Source organism: Aquila chrysaetos, chromosome 11 (assembly GCF_900496995.4).
Source record: "Aquila chrysaetos chrysaetos chromosome 11, bAquChr1.4, whole genome shotgun sequence".
Taxonomy (NCBI): Eukaryota; Metazoa; Chordata; class Aves; order Accipitriformes; family Accipitridae; genus Aquila; species Aquila chrysaetos.
The window spans coordinates 41,353,485-41,375,811 of NC_044014.1; the positions used below are offsets into that span (position 1 = coordinate 41,353,485).

At 39.1% G+C, this 22,327-nt stretch overlaps 1 long non-coding RNA gene across 1 annotated transcript in view; it reads right to left on the minus strand.

The window, feature by feature from the left end:
- LOC115348102 overlaps positions 1-22,327 on the minus strand; it is a 262,022-nt gene that overhangs the window by 229,618 nt on the left and 10,077 nt on the right. The window contains exon 2 of the long non-coding RNA XR_005933549.1: positions 14,728-14,800. This is a non-coding gene — a long non-coding RNA (uncharacterized LOC115348102). The remainder of the gene's footprint in view (positions 1-14,727; positions 14,801-22,327) is intronic.

Below are 22,327 nucleotides of genomic sequence, written 5' to 3' on the forward strand. Positions count from 1 at the left end.
CCAATCCAAAACTCACATTTAGTACAAACTTAAATTGACTATTTGTTCCAGAGGTAAAGTTAAAAACGGAGGTATGGTTTGCTGAAGGGAGATATTAGCTGTGATTGCCATTCAGCAGGCCAGATTGGAGGAATAAGAATATGTAGGGATTTAAAAATGCACTTTCAGGAAAAGGAAGAACAGCATCATTAGCCAACAAGAAAACAACCAACCATTCTAATGGCTTTCCTGCCACTCTATAAACTGTATAGTTAGGGACATCCAATCAAAGAAATGCAAAGTTAACTGGGGCTTCGAAAGGGGAATTCTGGTACTTGATTTATTTCTTAATGGAAAGCACTACTGGGAGGAGGGATAAATGTTCTTATACACAACTCATCAGTTTTCTAAGTGTTGCTGTACCTGTTACATTCTCTTATCTTCTAGTAAAACCACGACTACAATTGTTTACTACTTCTCATAATGAATATTTTTATGCAAGACAGTTACATCAATACATAGAATATGATTCATTTTAGAGCCATGCAGAACTACAGATTTCAGTTTTCATCTGGAAAAATATATCTCTGATCATATCATGATCAGCATGAATTTGATTACCTTATTCAAATGAATTTCTCTTCAATACTCACTAGAATATACTGACCAGAAGGGCCAAAGCTTCCATGGCATCCACTTCAGAAGCTTTGTGTAAGTGATGTGGGACTTTGATTACAGCTACTGAAAAATCTTGGAACACATTTTAAATAAAACCATGTACCCAGGCAGGGGCAAAGTGGATCCACTGATCTAACACATCTCTGCCCTCCTTACAGATGCAAGAAATAAAAATTACAGGGACAGATTTGAGGTTAGACCGTATCGTACCATTCCAGTATATCTTGTTTAAAGTTTCATCAGTTACTGACACAACTCAGTATCTTATTGAAGTAAGCTTTTTTAACTCTGGATTTAAAATGAGTATGATTCTCTCTCTCAGCAGTTCAGAGAATCCTGAGAGTACAGCTCTATAACAGTGTCTGCAGTGTGATGGGCACACAAGTGTTTTCTAAACCCAACCCCCAATGTTAAGAGTATTTTTTATACTCCACTGTATTTCTTAAATTAATGCTTTTCCAAGTAGACATTTCATTTTATAAAAACATGAGGCATTTTATATATGACAGCTCCTTTTACACATGAAAGTTTATAAATATTTTCTCCGGTTTGCTGTTTTCTCTAACTTTTTCCTCATGTTGTAAGAAAGATACCAGTTAAAAATTTTACACCACAATCCGACATATTAGCTTAGAAGAAGCAAACATTAAGAACTGACTTGCTGTCTTGAATTAAGGAAAGATTCCATTTATTAAAACATTATTTCATTGTGTTGTAGATATCTGATTACTGCCAACTACTCGAAGTTTCTGCTGCATTATTTTGCGTAAACATGGAATTCAACAGAAGGTAACACGAGCTGCTCAATACTTGCTTCTGTTGTTGTGGCAGTACATCCAAAGTTTTGAATATGAACATTATTTCAATAAATTATTGGGAACAAAAATTACAGATAAAAAGATAAAAGAAAATTCAGAAATTACTGAACTAACTGTTATAAAAGAAATCTCAGACCATTAATTTGATATACAGAAAAACAGACCTGCCAAGACCTTGTGGTAGCAATGGAGATATATGCATGCATGTTTTATGTATGAAGTAGATAGTCTCCAGGAAAGACAATCACCAGGACCAATTATAAGGGAGTTTTGCAGCTGTTCTGCACTATTTGATTCAAGTATTATACCAGTAGTTTTAGATTTATTGTTTGGGCTGGTTTCGGATGTGAGAGAATTACTTATTTCATTTCAGTAAAGAAAAGACAGAGTTAAAAATTAAATAGCCTCTAGAAGGCAGGATCAGTACCAAACTGTAAAGGAAAGAACCATATGCCAAATGCTATGGCCATACCCTAAATTTAACATCAAGCTACGATTAAGTATCCCCAGGTCACTCATAAGATATCCAAAACTGCTCTCAAAATTATTGGCAGTTATGAAATGATGGCAGAGGCCTTCAAATAAAGGCAGAGGATGATACTAGAAGCCCCAGGGATATAATCATGAATAGTTAATTACTGTCACAAAAGGAATGTGACCATGGAACTGGCTTATGGATAATAATGTGAACAAGGAGTACATATGCATATATAAAGAATTGGGCATAAGGTGAAATTGGGAACCCACAAAGAAAGAAAAAGTGAATGACTCTCATTAGTTAACTTATTGGACCCAGGAGCAGGGTAGAGGAAACCCCCAAAGTCAAAATTCTCCTCTTATTGAAGAGGAGGGGGGGGGGGGCTGCAGATGGCTCATGTAACACCCTCCCCTTTCTTGAGGAAGGTGAGCACCCAGTCTTGTGATTCATGGAAGCCATGCAAGGGCAAGGATAACACACTGGAGAGAAGAGTGTCAGTACTAAGGAGCATGCAACAGTTGCAACTGTTTCATTATTAGGACATTTTCCTGAAACTGCATTCTTTTATTTTCTTTATTCTTTTTCTATAAGTAGATCTGGATTAGTAATCATTCTTGTATTAGATTAACAATAAACTCCTTGCTATGCATATAAGGTATGTTCCCTATTTGCCCATAGCTAAGTTTTGTATGCCACAGTGTGCATAGAGCTTTTGAATATGAAGTGTATCAAATACACAATCTCATTCATTCCATTCAACCTGCCATTTTGCCTGCAATGACCATTTGGGCTCACTGGACTGTCACCGTGTGATTCCAGAATGCTTGTAAGGTTATCTCACATAACTCCAAATACAGATTGTTTCAAGATACTATTATAGTATGCTAAAAGTGATAAATCATAATCCTCATTTTTATCCTAGGAAGGAATGTTTCTCTTACGTTAAATTTTGTACTTTAACAGTTTCTATTAGCTGAGCCTAGCTCAATTTTTAAAAAGAGAAAGAAAAAAAATGGTGTACTGGATCAGTAAAAGTACACCTTCAACAATTAATCTATGTTTTCATTAATGTCTGTGTTAGACCCCAAACCCTACCCATCTTCTAAAAAAGCTGTTAGCTAACTTTAAACCTTAACTGCAAGTCTAGTTTGTAATAACCAGAGGAGAATTTAAAGGATTTGTTAAGGAAAAAACATGTAAACCCCAGCCTTTTCACTTTTTTAATATGCAGATTTCTATACTAAAAACTCATACTAATTGACCCAAATTAATATTACAGAGTAAAAGCACTACCACATTCCTTTTTTTTTTTGCCTGCAAAACGTGTTGAGAAGAAAAAACACTGTTAAAAATTAAATTAAGAAGAAATTGTGGCTCATAATCTGAAGTCAATGTATCAGTCCATACGTAACTTGAATTACTTCATTCTCTTATCTTAGTCTCTCTCTGACACCCTCTCACTGAAACATAGAATCATAGAATCATTTAGGTTGGAAAAGACCTTCAAGATCATCGAGTCCAACCATTAACCATGCCCATCAGCTAAATTATCTTACATCCTCTCAGATTTCTTATTTCTCAGATAAAGTGAACCTGAGACACCTTGTATTTGAAAGCAACTTTTTGGAATTCAGAAGGAAAAAAAAAAAATACTTGTGACGTTGAATATAATTCAGAAAACCAGCTGCCTAGACAATAATTAAAAGTTAAAGCACTGATTTACAATGACTATCAGGGATTTGTTTAAAATAAATCTTTGTAAGCAATATACAAAACAGGCCCTTAGAAGCAATAGCTTAGGCTGGCAGTATACACAGACCCTCAAGGCTACAACAGGCATTAATTTAGGGCCAAATTCCACCATCCTTATTCCCACTAGTTATTACCCTTCCTCGCAGGTCCCATTGAAATGCCCAAGTCTCAACAATATAAAGGTGTCTGTCTCGCTCTGGGAACCAGGCTGATGCTACCCTGGAAACTTGCCAACCTTGCAACAATTTCAGTGCAACTAAGCAATTATAATAGGTAAGAGGTTACTAAGAAATACTTGGAGACTTAAGAAATGCAATAAAAACTATTTTTAAAGCTCAAATATTTGTTTTTGAAAATCTATCAGTTCTATGATGCCGTCACTTTTCTAAGTCCTTTCAGTTCCTGCTCGTCTACATTGTATTTGATAACTTTTACAGTTTTCTGCATACTTGATATTCTTTGCTTAATGAACCTTTACTTCACAGTTCATTTACCTATGTAGAAAAATACATCACTGCAGTTGGTACTGGCTCATCCCCTGAATAAATGACCATTTCTTCTCATAAGAATTGTCCCTCTAATTCCACAGCCAGAGTCAATGCCATTTCTTTATCAGTTATATTGCTGCGGATCCCATCCAAAGAACAGAAGGAGGAAAATCTGTCTCAAGCCTTATGCAATTATGACATGTCAGGGAGAACAAGGAAGCGTAATCCCTAAAAATGAGCTTTCCACTATTCTTCTACTATAAATGAAGCCAAAAGCAAACAGAAACAAATCTTTGAATAGTGAAGAACTTTGAATACTAATAAACTCTTAAATAATTTCTAACTAGTGAAGTTAATACACAGAGAGGGGGGAAAGCAATTTCTCCAGATGAATGTTGCCTTTCTTTTTCCTTAGAGCTCTTGGAGAGATGGAAACATGAGACTACTGGTAGAAAATGCCATGATTCACAGTCAGTGAGCAAGAATTCCAAATAGTCTCTAAGTATTCTTTTCAGAGTAACCAGTCTTCAGGCAAAGAATGGTATAATTTTCAAAACCTGTTCGATTTAGCATCCTAGGAAAAAATGGTTCTCTCATATTCACATGGGATACCTGAATACATCTAATCTTCATTTAAGCTTCCGAAGATACTGTTTTCAGTATGGAACCAACTGTGCAGCTTAAAGTCATGTATCTAAGGTTTTTTAGAAAATTTAGCAGATCTTCATCAGTCATTTTCTCTCTAGTTCTCAGCCAAGAGTAATTCCATTAACAGGGAGCTGCATCCAATAATCTACCAGAAGGACAACATTTTAACTTTAAAAAACAGTGCACATATAAGTTGGAAAAATCGGAAGCATACAGTAACCCAAGGAGCATTGCTACTAATTCGAGGACTGTGATCATCTTCTTGTGAGGGAAGAACCTCAGTACCTCCAATTATGTGGCTGAAGATAGTCCTCTATAAAGCACTAAATGATGGTATTTCCAGCACATACAATCTGAACAGTATTTTCCAGAATAAGAAGCAATTACTGCACTATTTTCTATCTTCCATGCTCAGCTTCCTTCAATCATGAAAGATTAAACTCGACCATGACATGTACAAGTCCCAAGTGCATTTTCATTGCTCCTTACATGATAAAGGTCACGAAGGAGCATTAAATGTGGGTAATTGTTAGAACATACACATGACACTGCTGGAATGCATATATAAAGGAAGGTATACATTTATTAACAGGTAAATGTAAGAAATTCTAAATTGATGACTACAAGGTTAGACACGGTGGCTTTTTTCATAAAATATCTGTTCAAGATATGTCGCAAACTATAGACTGGGTGCAGATTTCATGAACAGCTGCACAGCTTATGGTAGGAGATAATGATATATATGAAAGAACATAATTTAATATTAAGCTGATATAACTTGACTTCCTGATGTACAACACAGTATTTTTAGTCCAATAAGTACCTTTGTTTAGTTACTGAAGAAGCAGAGCTTCGGTTCAGACTCCAGCACACCCATTTTAGAAGTATTAGGTTGTGGAACTTTTAGCTTTGCCTCTTAATTAAGGTTGTAAGTAAAAGTTTAAACTGTAACAGAGAGAGGCTCTTAGCATTACAATATTTAACCTATCAATTCTCTCATATTTGCAAACGTTCATCAAGGCACTGGCAGCAGCATGCCTCCACAAAACATACAAAGAGTTTTCTTTTTCATCAAAAAAAACCCTTATGCAACAGAACAAAACCTCCCTCACAGCTTGGAAAGACTATATTGTTCCATGGCCAGCAAAGCACGGATCCAAACCTTTAGACAGCAGTAAGGAAAGATGTAATGTTATCACCAGAGGTCTCAAAATAAGAAGAAAGTTACTCTCTGAATCTATAAGGGCTGCAGTTGTGAACTGGAACAAATTAGGCTCAGCCCACTACTGGTTTTATTGCATATTTGAACGATCACTAGGAAAGACTACAAAGCCAGGGGTTTTTTCCCACTAAACAATAAGAAGAAAAAAATTCAAGACAGCACTTCTGTAACAGATATTACTAGGATTAGTTCACTGCTGAAAATGAGGCATTTTGGGCTCTATTGCTTATCTCAGCTGATAGCTACCCTGTGCTGGTTACAGTCTCCCACCTGGTGCGCTGCTTGATGAATTGCAGGAGCACTGCCAAACCCTGCCTTAGTGCTTAACAAGCCCTCACCAAGGCAAACCAATAGCATACAGAACAGTTTACAGAATCTTTGCCATAATCGCAGAAAGAAATGTTTCTTGCCATTCAATTAATCTTTTTGGAGTTCCCCTCCTCCAACCCTGTTAGGCTGCAGTCTTGCTTTGAGCATCACAAGCATGTCCAGTGCAAATCCTTTGGCTTTTTGGTACTCAAAGGGGAAGCATCATTATTGATTCCCAAGGCAACTTTTAGCCAAGCTATCCCAAACATCACACAAATGCTGCATTCATTAAACTTTGATTGTTGTGTTGACTAAATTAACTAGTGTATCAGTCAGGTGAATATTTTGAAGCATTAGGAATATACAGATACTGTGTGAATATTTCATCACCTTTTTAAACTTACCAATATTGGCATTTTGGGGGATGCTGAAAAGAAGAAAGCAATGTATGAAAACACGAATGACACATTTTAGTAATGGATTAAGTTAATTACCACTTCAATTTTCTCTTCCTACAGTGGAAGCACTTTAGCCAACGCTTATGCAGCATACGGCCTCATTTATTTTATTTTTTTCCCCTGCAGCATGTTATTATTTCGTACCTGAATTTGTCAGTGAACTGTCTACCATCCAGTTAAGAATCACAATCTCCTCCTCCCAAAATTATACTCAAATCTAGGTATTGCATCTTGCTAGGAGTTGCACCTTGTCAAGGTATTGCTCATATTTCAGAGTGTGCAGCCCTCCTGCTACCAGTTCTTTTGGGCTGGAACGAGAGCCTTCATACCCTTAAAACTTTGTTCAAGGGCTTGGGAGCTGCTGAAGAAACAGGCTACCTCCCCTAAATGACATCAAACTACCCAGAATTTCTTTCCTTGAACTTTCACTCAGGCTCTTCTCCTGTTACAAACCTTATTCTCCCCGAAAGTCAAACTTCCCTGCTTTCAAAAGCCCTTCATCGCATAGCTCTACCGTATGATCCCTGAACTTTCATTTCCTCCAACAACAGAATTAGCTGCAGCAGACAGAGGTGAGTCTAATCAGCCAATTGCCTTAAAGCTTCCATGCAGCTGCACATAAAATGCTTTACTGTTAATTCTACAGAGAACATTTGTTCTGCTTCTAGGCAAAATCCGAGGAGGCTAATGCTGGACCTAACACTGACAGAAACTATAGCTGAAATGCTGTATTGGAATCCCATATGAGGAGAAGATTCCTCACGTATCCTTATCTGTTAATTACAGTTCTAATTAGTGGCTTTTACCAGCTCCTGCAGCATTGCTCCCTCATGTTCCAGAGAGACCTTTGGGAGTAAGAAATCTGCAGTTGGAAGGGGATGCCAGGGCAGTCACTCCTTCCATTAACTCACATTAATTGTACGGAGGAAAAAATTAAAATAAATGCAGTCTGACACTTTCTTCAGTTTTCTGCTTTCCCATGCCATGGGATTTATATGCAAGCCACAGAAGGTATGTTTTAGAGATGGAGTCCTAGCAATGTGCTTCTGCTACCAGTTACACTGTCCAAGAACTAGGCATTTTTTTTATGCTTGGACGTGACTTTTTTTAAATTGATACTATTATCAAAGAATAAAGCAAAGCTCTGGCTCCACAAAGCTCCACTTCCAAAAGCAGTAACTTTTGGGAAAGGCAATGAAGTAAATTTCCCTCACCCCAGAAGAGCCTTGTTTCTACCCTTATTACCTACCACAACAGCAATAGTTCAAGAACATTCAGAGTTGTACAGTGTCACCCATAGCCCTAGCAAAGGTGCTTTTGCATATGCAACACCAATATAATGCCTGAGAACCACAGTCTACCTCTCTTTTACTGACAGTTCTTTTTAGCCCTTCCCCCTGACAGCACAATAATTTAGAATAACGTAATTCACAATAAACAAAATTACTGAAGAAAGTCAAGAAAAAATTCACATTGTGCTGAAAGAACTGATAATAACAAGAAGAGCTATCAAGTACAAATTTCCTTACTACAATAGACATCACTGAATCTAACATAATATTTGACTCCAAAGAGTTTTTTCTTTTAAGAGAAGTAGTCTAAAATCTATGCAAGCCTAGAGAGAAAGAAAAATAAAGCAACTGAACATCTAGCATATAGAAAGTTTCTGAAATTATATCCCTGACAGAGCTGTGGAAAGAAACAGTCATAAATGTAGCACAACCTTGACTTTCTGTTAAACAATGGCAGAACATATCTTTGTGCTTGTTTGGTAACAAAATTTTTTTAATTTGCATTCATTTAGGGTCACATTGATATATTCCTACTCAAAATTAAATTGATGTTATTCTTAAAAGCAGTAGTGTGGGAGTCAAGCAATCATTTTTTATCAGCCTGGTTTTAAAGCCCAAAATGTCTTATGAACCTTTAATATGAGAGGGGTAATGCCGAGTCCATTCACCAGCTTGACATATTCCAGCGAAAGAATTTGGGTAAATTCCTCAGCTGACACATGTACCATGAAATGCACAAAGCTTTATGGATTTACAACAAAGGAGAATTTGATCCAGAGACAGTTAAACGACTTGCCTACAGATACAAAATGAGTCCTCAGTGGAGATGATACAGATCTTAAGAATTCCCTGGCTCAACCCACTTTGTCCATGGTGAGGTTTGGGTTGGGTTCAGCAGAGCCACATTTTTCTTCTATCTGTAGCCATTGTTTCACTCCGCATTGTCCCAAGTGAGAAAGTAGTGTGCAGCCCTAAATGTTAGAATGTCGTATGTCTGTTTTCAAAGTTGCTTTCAACTTCAGTCAAAAGTATCCAATATTTGGTAATGTTTAAGAGCAGCAAACAGCTGAAACGCTGAAAAGCCAGAGTCTAGGGTTTGAGACAACAAAAAAGAACAATATGAAGATGCAAGAAAGAGGGATTGAGCCAGCTATACTCTCTCTGTGGCTGCCACAAATGTTAGTTGAACCTGCTATGTTAATAATGATAATTCTCCAAAGGAAGATGTTTATCTGCAATCAGAGATTACCATGACATTTTTTCATGGTAAACAGATTCTGCTGATTAACAGACAGGGCTCTGGAATTTGTATCTTGCAGGCAGTGTAAAAAACATTGTCAGGATGAAACAAAACACTTTCAAAATATTCCATTAAAATAGGAATTGGAGGGTTTAATGGATACTTTTTGGATATTTACAATTAGGAAAGAGTTTGAAATTTTATTATTAGATGAAAATTTTGTTGTAGATTTGTACTTCATGCTTTGGCAGAGGTTGTTTGTGACATATATGACCTACTAGTACTACTATTTTTTATTGTTACAATAAACCACAAAGAATTATATTAATATTTAATTAAAAAAAAAAATCAATAGCAATAGCTGCTTTTTAGTCCGGGTTGAACTTTTCTACATCACAATACCTCCTGTTGTAATGAAACAGTCTGGCATTTTGAACAACTAAAGATGATAAGTACTCAGTATGCTAATTAGAGGAGCAGATGTTTTCAATAAATTTGTGTTAGCCTGAAATAATTTTTCTACAGATATGAGTATGCCCTTTGCTGTTTGGCCAGTCCATAAGAGTTTGATTTCAACTGGATTTTTCTCTGACTAATGACTTAGTGTCCTCAGAATTCACTTTGTGATGGTTTTTTTTTCTCTTTTAAAGTGAAAAAGAGTACTTATTTCCCCAGATAAAATGCGGCTGTCTAATGGTTCCTGTTATAAACTCTTGTATCTAGCTATTTATTACCACAAGTACATCCCACACCTGAATGTAATGGAATATTTAAAAAAAGTTTTAGTCAGTTTGAAGTATAAAATTAAGACAAAATATTTTTTCTTGTTAAAAATAATTTAATTGGTGTAATTACATGACACTCAAACATCACTGTAATCTAGAAAAAAAAGCTTGAAACATGGCAGGCCAGATACTTGGGTTACTCAAATCTGAGAGATGCTTTTAACCAATTTGCAAGCTTTTTTTTTTTATAGAAATTTTTTATCTAAACTCCCTACAGATTCCATCTGCCATGAACATGCTTCAGCATCAAGCTACAAGACCTGATGGGGAACATTTCCTCACATCAGGAGACTCCCCAGCTCCAGCACCACACGCAGGACCTGAGAGGCTGAGACTGAGCGCTTAGGGCTGCCACTGAAGGGGCCCAGGTGCAGAGAGAGGAGGGAGAGCCAGCTGGATGGTTCCTGCTGGTGCAGAGAAAACCAGGCTCTGCTGTTCTGAAGATGAGAGGCACATCAGGGCCACAGAGAAGGGCAGAAGGAGCAGAAGAGGAACTTAACCCTGGAAAAGATCCTGCTGCTGGGGTGAGTGAAGTAGTGACCGTTCCAGTCCTCATTCCCCCATCAACTACAGAAGTTGTCACTGGCTTAAAATATTTTCACAATGGCAAAGCCATCATCAGGAGCATTACTTAATTGCTGCTTCTAGGAGTCTACTGCCAGAGGGAGCTTGGCTGTTTTCAGCTCCAGTCAGCCGTAACAGGAAGCGTGGCTCCAGCCTTGCACAGGCAAAACTAGGTATCGGTTATTTTTCACAACATACCAGGGCTGAATGGCATGGGAAATTAAGAGAAATACTGAAGGAAAAGCATTTGGAAATTGACAGGAGAATCATGTAGCAACATCACCTCCACAGAAAAGCAGTTTCTATCGTTAGTAGTGGTTGGAAGGCCTTACTTTTAGGCTGCTTCAGTAACAATTGCATTTTTCCATATTGCCATAGGAAGCTCTGTTTGAAGCTCTCTAGGCACCGAAAGTCCTGGCTGAAGGGACAATGACAGGGTGAAGAGCATTCTTTACTCTTAGGCTGTGGTCCTACCTTGAAATCATATAACCAAGTAAAAATGTGAGATTAGTGAGGTAAAAATAAAGATGAAATTCTGACTCAGCTAAAGCCGTTGCCTGTTTTGGAATGAGTAAGAAAGAGACAGAACTCCAGCTGTAGTGCATTAAGCTACACATACACCTAACTTTGCAACAAGCAGAATGTCAGGAGAAAAAAGGTATGGGTGCTTGCTTTGCTGTCAGACACAATGATCCAGTGCAAATATTCTCCCACATAAATGTTTTCTATCCCTAGTAAACTTAAGAGAAGTACCACCTAACATCAACCTTTTTCCTCCCAATTTCCCCTGGATTTTATACCACAAATTTGGTATGCAGCATTTGGCACAAAACCAGCACTAAAAGAAAACTTATTTTGTTCCCTCCTTGGAGGAAGCTCATGATTTAGTTTCATTTAAGTTTCTCTGAAGTGGCTCCAATATCAAAGCAGAAAGTGGTGCACGCTGGAACAGGGCCCCAGAAGAGCTTCTGCAGCTCTGAAGTACAATCACTTCTACAGCCACTTGTAACATTTTAAAGAAGTAACTCAGACATAAGAGTAACATTTGCATGATTTAGTATATCTTTGAGAGAAATAAAAGAAAACAGGAAGATTTAATTTGCCTCTCATTCAAGTCAATTTTCCACATGTGGTGGCTAGTACTGCATCAGTTAGATGCTTTCAGACCAAGACACAAGTGGACAATAGACCACTTGTGCAGTGAAGCTCTCAGCAGCAATGGGCAGACCTTTATGACTCAGCGTTCTCTCCCCTTCAGTCTAACGTGAAGACCTCAACCATGTTCTACTACTTTACACAGCGATTGCTGCTGCTAACTACCATGCTCTATACAAAGCTAGGCTACACTCTGCAGACATCAACACCAATGAAACACAAAAAAGTAGAAAAGAAGGATTAGAAAATATGAAAAACCCCACGCAGTTGTCTTTCAAAGTTGCCAAAACTTCTGAAGCGGTTATATCCTTTTCCTTCATGTATTGCCTTTATTTTTAGAAAACACTTGCACATCCACTATGTAAGAGAAATTAATACTGATGTGAAATTATATTTATTAATTATACTCTTTGATTTAATGAAACCCTGAAAATCAAAGCAAGATCTATGTTTATGTTGAATACTCAGTTTTCTATAAGAATTTTAACTAAATATAGAAGATGAGTTTTTCTTTAAAAGTTTGCCCTAATTTTAGACTAAAATATACATAGCAAAATGATACATTAATAGAATATAATCTAAGATTGACTTGACTTTAACTCAATGGTTAAAAAAAAGAGGGGGGGGGGGGGGCAGGGGAAAGGAGGAAATGGAAACTAGCAGTTGCGAAGCCCAAAATTCAGATTGCCAACCACATTCTGCAAAAATATGCAGAGTTCTGATCCTCACATTCAAGGTAAATAAATTTAAGCATTAATGTGCAGTGGAAGACAGCTGGAGAAGAGAAAAGCCAGTGATAGCAAAGGAGTCTAGCTACTGTACATTGCCAGTTTTACAAGACTTACAAAGTTAAGAGAGGAAAACATTGCTGTCCATAAATACACTACGAAAAGCATGAGGGAGGGAGAAGCACTGCTGTTTCAGGGCCAGAGAACAAATAATTCCAAGGACAAATGTGTGTGAACTGATCATACATACATTAAGGCTATATAAGAAAAAATAGTTTTAGCTATTCCTCCATTATATTCCTGGGACACATTTTCAAGTGAGATGGTGCAACAAGAAATTTACTTTCATTTACAGTTATGTAGAGTAACTTCCATAAAAGTGACTACATGAAGTTGTCCTGATGAAGCAGGGAACTGTAATTAATGACAGTGTTTTCCAATCCCTTGTTCTTATTTTCTTTTATGACAATGAAGGAATTTATTTATCCCATACACATGGAGATTTGTGTGACTGCAGAGGACATAAGGGTCAGAGAAGTCACAAAAAAGCAAAGACCGTACTGGGATCCTCATGTCCACCATCAAAGTCCAATTATTGTTCATAATATCATACAAACAAGATCTTTCATTCTAACCCCTTGCTACATCAGCAACAGTATCATACAGTTTCAAAACCTTACTAAAACTGCCCAGATAGTAAAAGATTTTGAACTACAGACTTGACACCAATAACCTTTCAGCTAATTTGAAACTGCAAAAGAATGAAAACAAAGTATCAGTACAGACTGACCCCTTAGTGTACTCGGTATTTGTTACAAGGCAGCATATTAATTACCTGCATGCATAAGACTTTTTTAGGGTCTTGGTGTCCCTGTGTGAAACTAGAACACAACTAGAAAGGATGCAGTGAGATGTGAAACATACGTTTTGGTGATGCACGGCATTGAAGTTTCATTTGATGTAGTATCCTGTATAACTTGATTTGCTTGTTGACGCTGCAGCTTAAAAATCTACAACTGCAGATATGTTCCATGATATTTCTGGTAAAAACTACTATGTTTTTAAAAGAAAAAGATATTTTGGAATTTATATTATTATATGAAGATGAGCAGATATATAATTTTTATACTCAAACCTTCTTGTGAAAAGGAATACCTTAATATGTATGCCTAAAAAAGTAGCTCATTTTACAGCATCTGGCTAGCATTTATATAGCTTACACATGACGAATGAAATCCTTCTATTTTCAGAATATTTGAACATAGATGGTTAGTTACAACAATATTTGAAAAGCAAAATCTTGATTAAAAATAACATTTTAAAACTATGTGGACTTCAGGGTATTTATTGAATATTCACAGTCAGTCTTAATGAGTATTTCCTGCAAAAGTTCTCTGTCCCTACACAGTGGCATATTTTTCACATTTTCAAGAAGACAGAAACTTTTCCAGAAGACATTTTGCCATTGAAATTTTATTGCTTCACTTATGAGTTATAAAGATTTATAGCTTTTCTCAGTTGGTGTTAGGAGCATCACTAACACAAGGTTATTGCTCTCAGAAAAAACTGAGAAGCTGTAGATTAGAAAAACATTTGCAGTGACCATTTTTGTGTTTGTAGTCTTTGCTAAAAATGCTGAATCTGCTATTAGAATTTGTCTGCATTTGTTTGCAATAAAGTAACAATCCTCTGTTGAATGAAAAACCGTTCAGTTCAGATATAGTAAAATGGGTATGTTGTAATGATTGAACAAAACACTTTACTTTGAAGGGTTTGGTCCTTTTCTTCGTACCTGGCCATTTAGACAAGGGGCCTCATTTTCAGAACCAATTGATACTGTGATTTCCATGGAAGTCATTAGGAACACTCTGCACTTCAAAACATCAGCCACCCCTCTGCACTCTAAATAGCATTCCAAGAAACTTCTCTTAATCCAAAATCATGGAAACCCTACTGCAGCTGCTATTCAATACTGAAGAAGTCTAAAGTCACAAGGGGCTTTCTAACTGTGGAGTGTTGCCAGGGCTTCTTCAGCTTTGTCCGAGTGGTGCATGGGGGCTGTGTTCACTGCACCCCTCATCTTCCCATGATGTTAGAAAATCAAATCTCCCCTATCCAAAAGGAGTTTCTTACCTGGCCAGTGCTGGGTTACTCTGGAGATGAGAATGGGATAGCTGTATCAACTTCTTTTGCTAAACCTGGGTCACTGTGAATTAAAGACAAGAAACAAGGGCCATAAATATATCATTTAAGAAGGAGAGAAGCTCTGTAGCCTTTGCCTCCCTAGCCTTGTGTAGCTGTCAAGCTGCTGCAGGGCAAGATTTTGCATATAAATCAATGCCACAGGGTGATTATCCCAGAATAATTATGGCTCGTATCCAAATTTCATTTACCTTCTCTCCAAAGAGACAAGAACAAAAGACAGTATCTGGATATGGGGAAAAATAAAGACAGTAAAGTTTGGGATTTAAATAAATGAAGATACTGCCACTGATTATAGGATTTGCAGAGTAAATTAACCTGCACACAACCTCCACAACACCAGAACTAAAGTGCTACCGATACCTGATAACACCACCTCAGGGGAATACCCCTGGTAATGGAGTCCTTGTTTGCTTCAGCTAATGCTTCATGTAGTCAAAATTTGCTAGTTGCTCAGAGCAACCGGGCGTAGAAAGATCACTTCTTTGTCCTAATTTGATGATGTGAATTTCTTAAGGAGGAAAATGATTTTTTACATTTTGTCATTATTTTTATTGCCAATTTTCATAATAAATTACAAAGATCAAGAACTATGCTGAAAGGCAAATCTCACACAGTAAGAGTGAGAAAAAAAACTCAGTAAAATTTGATTTTCCTCATCATTGGCTCTTTCATATCCCAGTAATCCATTTTTGGGACAGATTCTAATCTCAGACGCAGCGTGGGCATCTCGGCATACCTAAGAAAAATCTGTTACTGTGCATCATGCGTGATATTAGAATCTGGCCTTTCCATTGTGGATGGAACATGTGCATAAAGTTCTTATGACTTTTTATAATAGCTGTATTTTCTAATATTTGCAACTGTGCACATTTTTGCCTGAATTGCCTTTCATTCCACAGATGGCAATTATGAAAAGCCGTCACATATGGCAACTACAAAAATAGATTTGTCTAAGGCTATGATCATACAAATTCACCACAAAATCCAGCACTCTGAACACAGTCCCTTTTCTGAGAACTTGGGTTGTGCCTTAGTCCCTGCTACTGTAATGAAGTCAACTGGCAATGTCAGAAAGTAAGTCAGACCAAAGAGCTGTCAATTACTATGATTTTACCCTGATTTATTTCTCAAGTTTGCAAGGCAATGAACTTTCTGACTGTATCCAGGAAACCCTCTAGGCGTACATTTAACTTTATATAAAGAATTAGCCCCAGGGAGATCAGTCACATCTCTCATCACCTGGACAGATCATCACCATTTTGTTCTGATTTTTTTTTTTTCCTCCCACAATCGAGTCAGTATGTGACTACAAGGCATAATATGGTCTGCAGAAGGTGGCCATTTTGACCCATGGCTTTCAGCTGCTTTTCCATAAATGCTGAGGATAAGCCTAAGTTTCGACCTACCCCCGCTTGCTCTGTGCCCGCTGGCAGGCCTGCCCCGGGACACACAGCCCTCTCGCCCTCCCACCAGGCAGGAGGGTGCTGGGGCTGTCACGGGGCAGGGGGGATGGCAAGAAGGGGCTGGTATGCAAACACACACTGGGTATCTGTGGCAGTTTAAGCCCAGCCGGTAACAAAGCACCACGAACCTGCTCACCCACTCCTCCCGGCCCGGCCCCAGGGGGATGAGGAGGAGAAAACATAAAAAAAACGCTCGTGGGTCGAGACAAGGACTGGGAGGGATCACGCACCACTGATGGTCACGGGCAAAAGACAGGCTCAACTTGGGGAAGAAACAAAATCGATTCAATCCACTACCCACCCAATCAAAGCAAGGACACCGAGAAGTAAAACCCAACCTGCGAACGCCTTCCCCCCCCAGCCCCGCTCCCGGTTCTCTCCCCCTCCTCCCCCCGGCGGCGCAGGGGAACAGCCGGGGGCCGGGGTCGGTTCCTCACACGCTGTCTCTGCCGCTCCGTCCTCCTCAGGGGGAGGAGGACTCCGCACTCGGCCCCTGCTCCGCCGCGGGGTCCCTCCCGCGGGAGACAGCCCTCCACCAACTGCTCCAGCGTCGAGTCCTTCCCGCGGGCTGCGGTTCCTCACGAACCGCTCCGGCGCGGGTCCCTGCCTGCTCCGGCGCGGGCTTCCCCGCGGAGTCCCGGCCATCTTGGGGGGCACCCGTCCCCCTGCTCCGGCGGGGGCTCCTCTCTCCCCGGGCTGCAGGTGGGCATCTGCTCCCCCGCTCCCCTCCGTGGGCCGGGGGGGGACAGCCTGCCGCCTGGTCTCACCGCGGGCTGCGGGGGCATCCCCTCCTGCGCCTCCTCCTTGGCCGCCCTCGGTGTCCGCAGAGGGGTTTCTCTCGCATCCCAATCTCCTCCCCCGCTGCAGGTTTCCCCTCTCGGCCATGTTCTCCCGGAGGCGCTGCCGCCGTCGCTGAGGGGCTCGGCCTGGGCCAGCGGCGGGTCCGGCCTGGAGCCGGGGAAGCTTCGAGAAGCTTCTCACAGGAGCCCGCCCTGCGGACCCTCCCCTGCTACCAAAACCCCGCCACACAAACCCAAACCAGTATCTTAGAACGATGGCTGCTCTTCACCAGTGTATTTCCTTAAACGTCTTTAAAACAATTTTTTAATAGCACAGTTAATTTTTCCTTCAGAAAGACCTCATTTGTTGTTTGCCAATTTATTCTCTTAAACACTCCAGTTAACTCAGTCTCAAACACCAACCACTTTGTTTTCCAAGGGCTGCCCAATCCAACCTCTACATATAGTTTTTTATTAATTCCAGACAGAAAGCACTCATTCCCTCTTACTTATTTTAAATTACCCATAATTCCTTCGTCACAGTGTTTCTCTAACATAGCCCTCCAGTCTAGTAACAGCTTGCTCAGCTATATTCTCTAGAAATACAGCATATCCTTTATTTCTTACCATGCATCTAAGACCAATGCAACTTTCAACGTTATTTAAGGGTCATACAATCTGGAAATGTTAAGTGCTAGATAAATGTATATTATTATTTTGCCCCACCGTGATGTTCACAGCACTTTTATTTTGATTTTTCACCTGCTATTGACTAAACTGTCATCCTATACTGGCCTTAAGATTTACAATTATGTTTACATAATAGTTTTCAGTTCTTCAGATCCAGCTCCACAACACCTTTGATTTTTAGTAGGTATCCAGCATCAGGTGTTGGGGTGGTGGTTGTTTTTTTATTAATATAGTAATTACTTTGTTTTTTTCATTTGCTGCATTTTCCTCCAAAATTTTCTGAGAGACAAAATACAAATCATTCTTACAAAGGCATTAGTATTCTGGTGCGTTTTCCTGACTATCCTTTCAAGCCTATTGTCTAACTACGTACTATTTATTTGAGAAAAATATATAGAGAAAAGGCTGAGTCCCAAACCTGCACTGGCGTAAATCTGTACAACTTACTTGGAAGCAGTGACATTCTGCTGATCTCAATTAAATCTACAGCAGGTGATGATTTGTCCTAAACATGTTAACCCTTCTAGTTGCCTTCAGCACACACTTATAAAAAAAAAAAAGCTAAAGTCTTTTCTAGTTTATCTATAGACACTTTGTTACTCTGAATAACCATCAGCAAATTGCAACCTCCTCTCATGTTTCTGGCTGCTACTCTAATGACTCTTGACTTTAGGAATGCCTCACTTGCCTTCATCCAGCCCCTAGAAAAGGCTCTCAACACCGAGCTTTTTGTACCGCAGTATTTCTGTCCTAACTCAACATCCCTTTGCACCTTCAAATCATGTCTATTCCCACTTAAGGCTATCAGCCCCCTTTTTCCTATTGCTGTTCTCATCAAGTACAGTAAAAGCCTCTAAATCTCTAACCCAACTAATTTGTCTCAGTAACACCAGGAGATGGTATTTGGTCTAATTTACATCTCATGAAATCCTAGTGACTTCAGTAAGTCGCACAGGATGTAAATCAACCCACAGTGTAGCTCACAAGCAAGTTCCTCATTACATGCCAATATAGCTGGCTTTTCCCCATTAACTAAACTCTGCAACTCTTTCCCTCTCATAGTATCTGTCTTTTCTTGAAGAATATTCCTCAGATGTTCAGTTCTCCTAGCTCCTTAGCATTTTTTCCTCTGAAAATACACCTATTCTTTACAGCAATACTGCAGTTCACTGTTGCCCAACATCCTTCTCAACTTCTTTCCCCTTATCTCTACGATAATTTTCATGCTATTGAAAGACTAACAGCTTTTTTTGCCATCCTGCTTTCTCATACTATTACACATCAGAGCTTTCTCAACAGCTGCTTTGATACACTGTACAACTAAACCACTTTGCTTGCATTACCCTCATTAAGAAAACAATAATTAAGAGCAGTTTGTTTGTCTTCAAGTAAACAGAAAAATTCAACACTATAAAATTCAACAGAGACACTCATCTGGCTATATCCATCCACCTCACTTAGCTTCCTCGAAACAAAATCATTCATATACAGTGGATGTTCCAAAAAGATAGGCCTATTTTATAAACCAGTCCCAAAATACAATCTTGCAATGGTTGTGTTTTAAGTATTGGCATGAGTTAACCATGAGAGAGTGCTCAGAGTCAGAATGGCATTCACTGTGTCAGTGAGGTTTTCCATGCATACAGGCAGCAGTTCTCAGCTCACATACACTGGGGAGAATTTAAATCAGGAGCCTTTGCAGACATGTCTATGCACGGTGGCAGCAGCCTAAGGCTGCATAAAGATGCATTTTACAACATTACTGTGAACAACGTATTAAATCAGACTGTAAGCACTCATGGATAGGGACCATATTTTACTCTGGTCCTAAGTGAAGGGTGAGGAACAACAGAGTTTTGATTGTGCCTAGACTGGGTGTGTAGTGCAAATAACATTGATAAATGTTGTTCTAACACTCTGCTTTAAATAACTGTCTTCAGAAAGACTAAAGATGTCCTGTCTAGACAAAAACTCTGTCTGGGCAGAAAAACAATTCAAATAGCAGTGAAGATTACAAAATAGAAAAGAGGAAAAAAGGAAAAAAGTGAAGAGGGGTAGCACATTTACTTTTTCCTGAGTTGGGAGAAAAATAAAAAGCTTCCTAAACATCTTTGCAGTGTTGGAAGCACAGAAAAATCAAATCCCATTGTAACCACAAGGCAACATCCATGTTTGTGTTCATCACTACCTGCACATTTGAACCAAAATCACATTGACCCCTGGAGTATCCAGCCTTCCTCCCATGATCCAAAAAATGAAATTATTTCAGGACAAGTAAAGTTCATCATATTCCTGCAAACTACAAGTCTATTGATGCATTTCTCCGAGAGAAACATTTTATTCAATATTCTGTATTTCATTCATCTATCTGTAATGAGAAGTGAGCTCACATTTATATTAATAGAACTTAATGACTGATGAATGACAAAAATGCATTTCTTGCCAAATGATCTATTGCAATTGTTCCAGCAATGCTGGAAGTGTTGTGTTTGCACTTCCTTTGTGGCACATTAACAGGGGTCTTACAGGTAGGATGCTGTGCAAAGTTATTCACATGACGGGCAGTTCTATCAGGATTCCTCATCAGATTCTTATGGCTGCAGTATCTTTTGGGAATGTGTAAGATAAAAGTTCCTAAAATGATCCTGTCATTGCACATTTATCAGCTAAAGTTCCCAGGACTGTGCATGGATATGGCACGATCCTAATTCTTCCATAAGGATGTGGGCCGTGTGTGCAACTTGCTGCTCATTTCATCTAACAGCGAAATGAGTAGAGTATTACTGAAAAACATAGTTTAAATAAGGTCAGGAGGTCAGCTTTCTCTAGGATGCTGTAGTGAAATGGACTGTAAAAAACTCATGCTATGTATGAGAGGGAAGAAAGGATATTATAATAGCCATACTGAATACAAGGTAGAACCAGAATTTTAAACACAGGCTGATGATTTGATTTCTCCATTGGAATTCAGTATAACTGCAACTTAACATGTGAGGCAGAACACTTGCTAGAGCTTTTTTCCTGTCCTGTAAAGAGTAAATAGGTTTTTAAAAAGTCTCACTCCAGAAGACAATAAGATGAAGATGTGTATATATAAATGCAGCAGTCTCATAACTGTGAACAGCTGAGTAGTTTGCCTGGTGAAGGTGGCACCAGTTCAAGTCTTAGCATCACCACTTCTCTGTTTTGCAGTTGTGTGATGCCCTATTAGTGATATAACTGTTCTTCCCAGCGTAGGTATCAGCCACCTTCTGCTAGTGCAGTCCTACACTGTATTAGTAGTTACGTATGAACAGGGGATTCCCCCCACTTTCCTATGTCTGCACTAGCACACAATTGTGTCATTTTCCATGAAGATTGCAGTGTTTGTGCAAAAGCCACAACAAAGAGTAAGTATACAATACCCAGGGCAGTAGCTGGAATATAACAGACAAGGACTGAGGACATTCTTCTAATTCAGGTGATAGATTTCAATCCTCTGCTTCCTTGGAGGATGCTCTCATGCCAGCTAGTTCCTCTGTTCTTAAGAAGTGCAGGGAAAAGTAATCTGCATCTAGCTCTCGTATTGCCCTTAAATTCCGTGTCAGAAGCTTTGTCTCCTGCAAACTCTTGAAGGAGAAGTACTTGATCCTGAAAAAAATAGTTTCAACAGGTTGGATGATTTTTTTTGTTGTTGTTAAAAACAGATTTGGAAAAATTTCCAAACTACTTTGGATTATTTCTGAAGTTTAACAGGCTGATAGCATGGAATAAAAAAGTCACTACATTACATACAGAAGGCATTACAGACGATGCGTTTTAAAGCAGAGGTAGAAGGGCAGCCCATTGCCTATCAGCTAGGCTCTTCTTTTATTAGAGTTAAGGTATTTTTGTAGACAGTGTAACAAAATTCTTCACAGTCCTTCCAAGATAGATCAGTGTCCAATAGCAACGGTTTGATATGCAGCAATACCTGGCCAATAGCTTAATCATTTGTCTTTTAGAATTTTTGCTACAAAATTGGAATATTTGTTTCCTCATTGGGTGGGAAGGGCATGATACAGACTTCCAAGCAAATAGAAAACATTTGCTCAAAACTTAGGTGTTTGTTCCCTCTCTGTTACAGACTATGCTCTCTCCTGGCTTTCCCAAGGCTTCTCTGGCTGGCTGCACCGGCAGGAGCCCAGCTACTGTATCAGACCATTAAGAAGGTAGAAATGATGGTAGTTAGATAGAGAGGAGTGCTTCCGAAGCAATTCCATGACATCTCCATCTGTCTAGGACACCTGCAAGATGATTAGGATGAGTTGGAGCTTTGGACTCCAGCTGGAGTCTTTGAGGCTGCTGGATGTCCAAACAGGAAGATATGTACAAACAAAAAATCCACTCAACACCTTGATAGCTGCACTTGCCTAGACCACCTGGTCACAATAAACCATCTCTTTGTGAGTTCCAGCCTCAAAGTTGATGGATTAATACTTGGGAAGGAAGCCACAGTTGACTGAAGTAGTCCAATTAGTATGAGAAGCAGCAGCCCATCTGCTCACTAACAGGGGCCATGGAAACACATCACTTCTGCATACCTCACTGCCTTCCAGTGAAATCAGTATCTCTGTC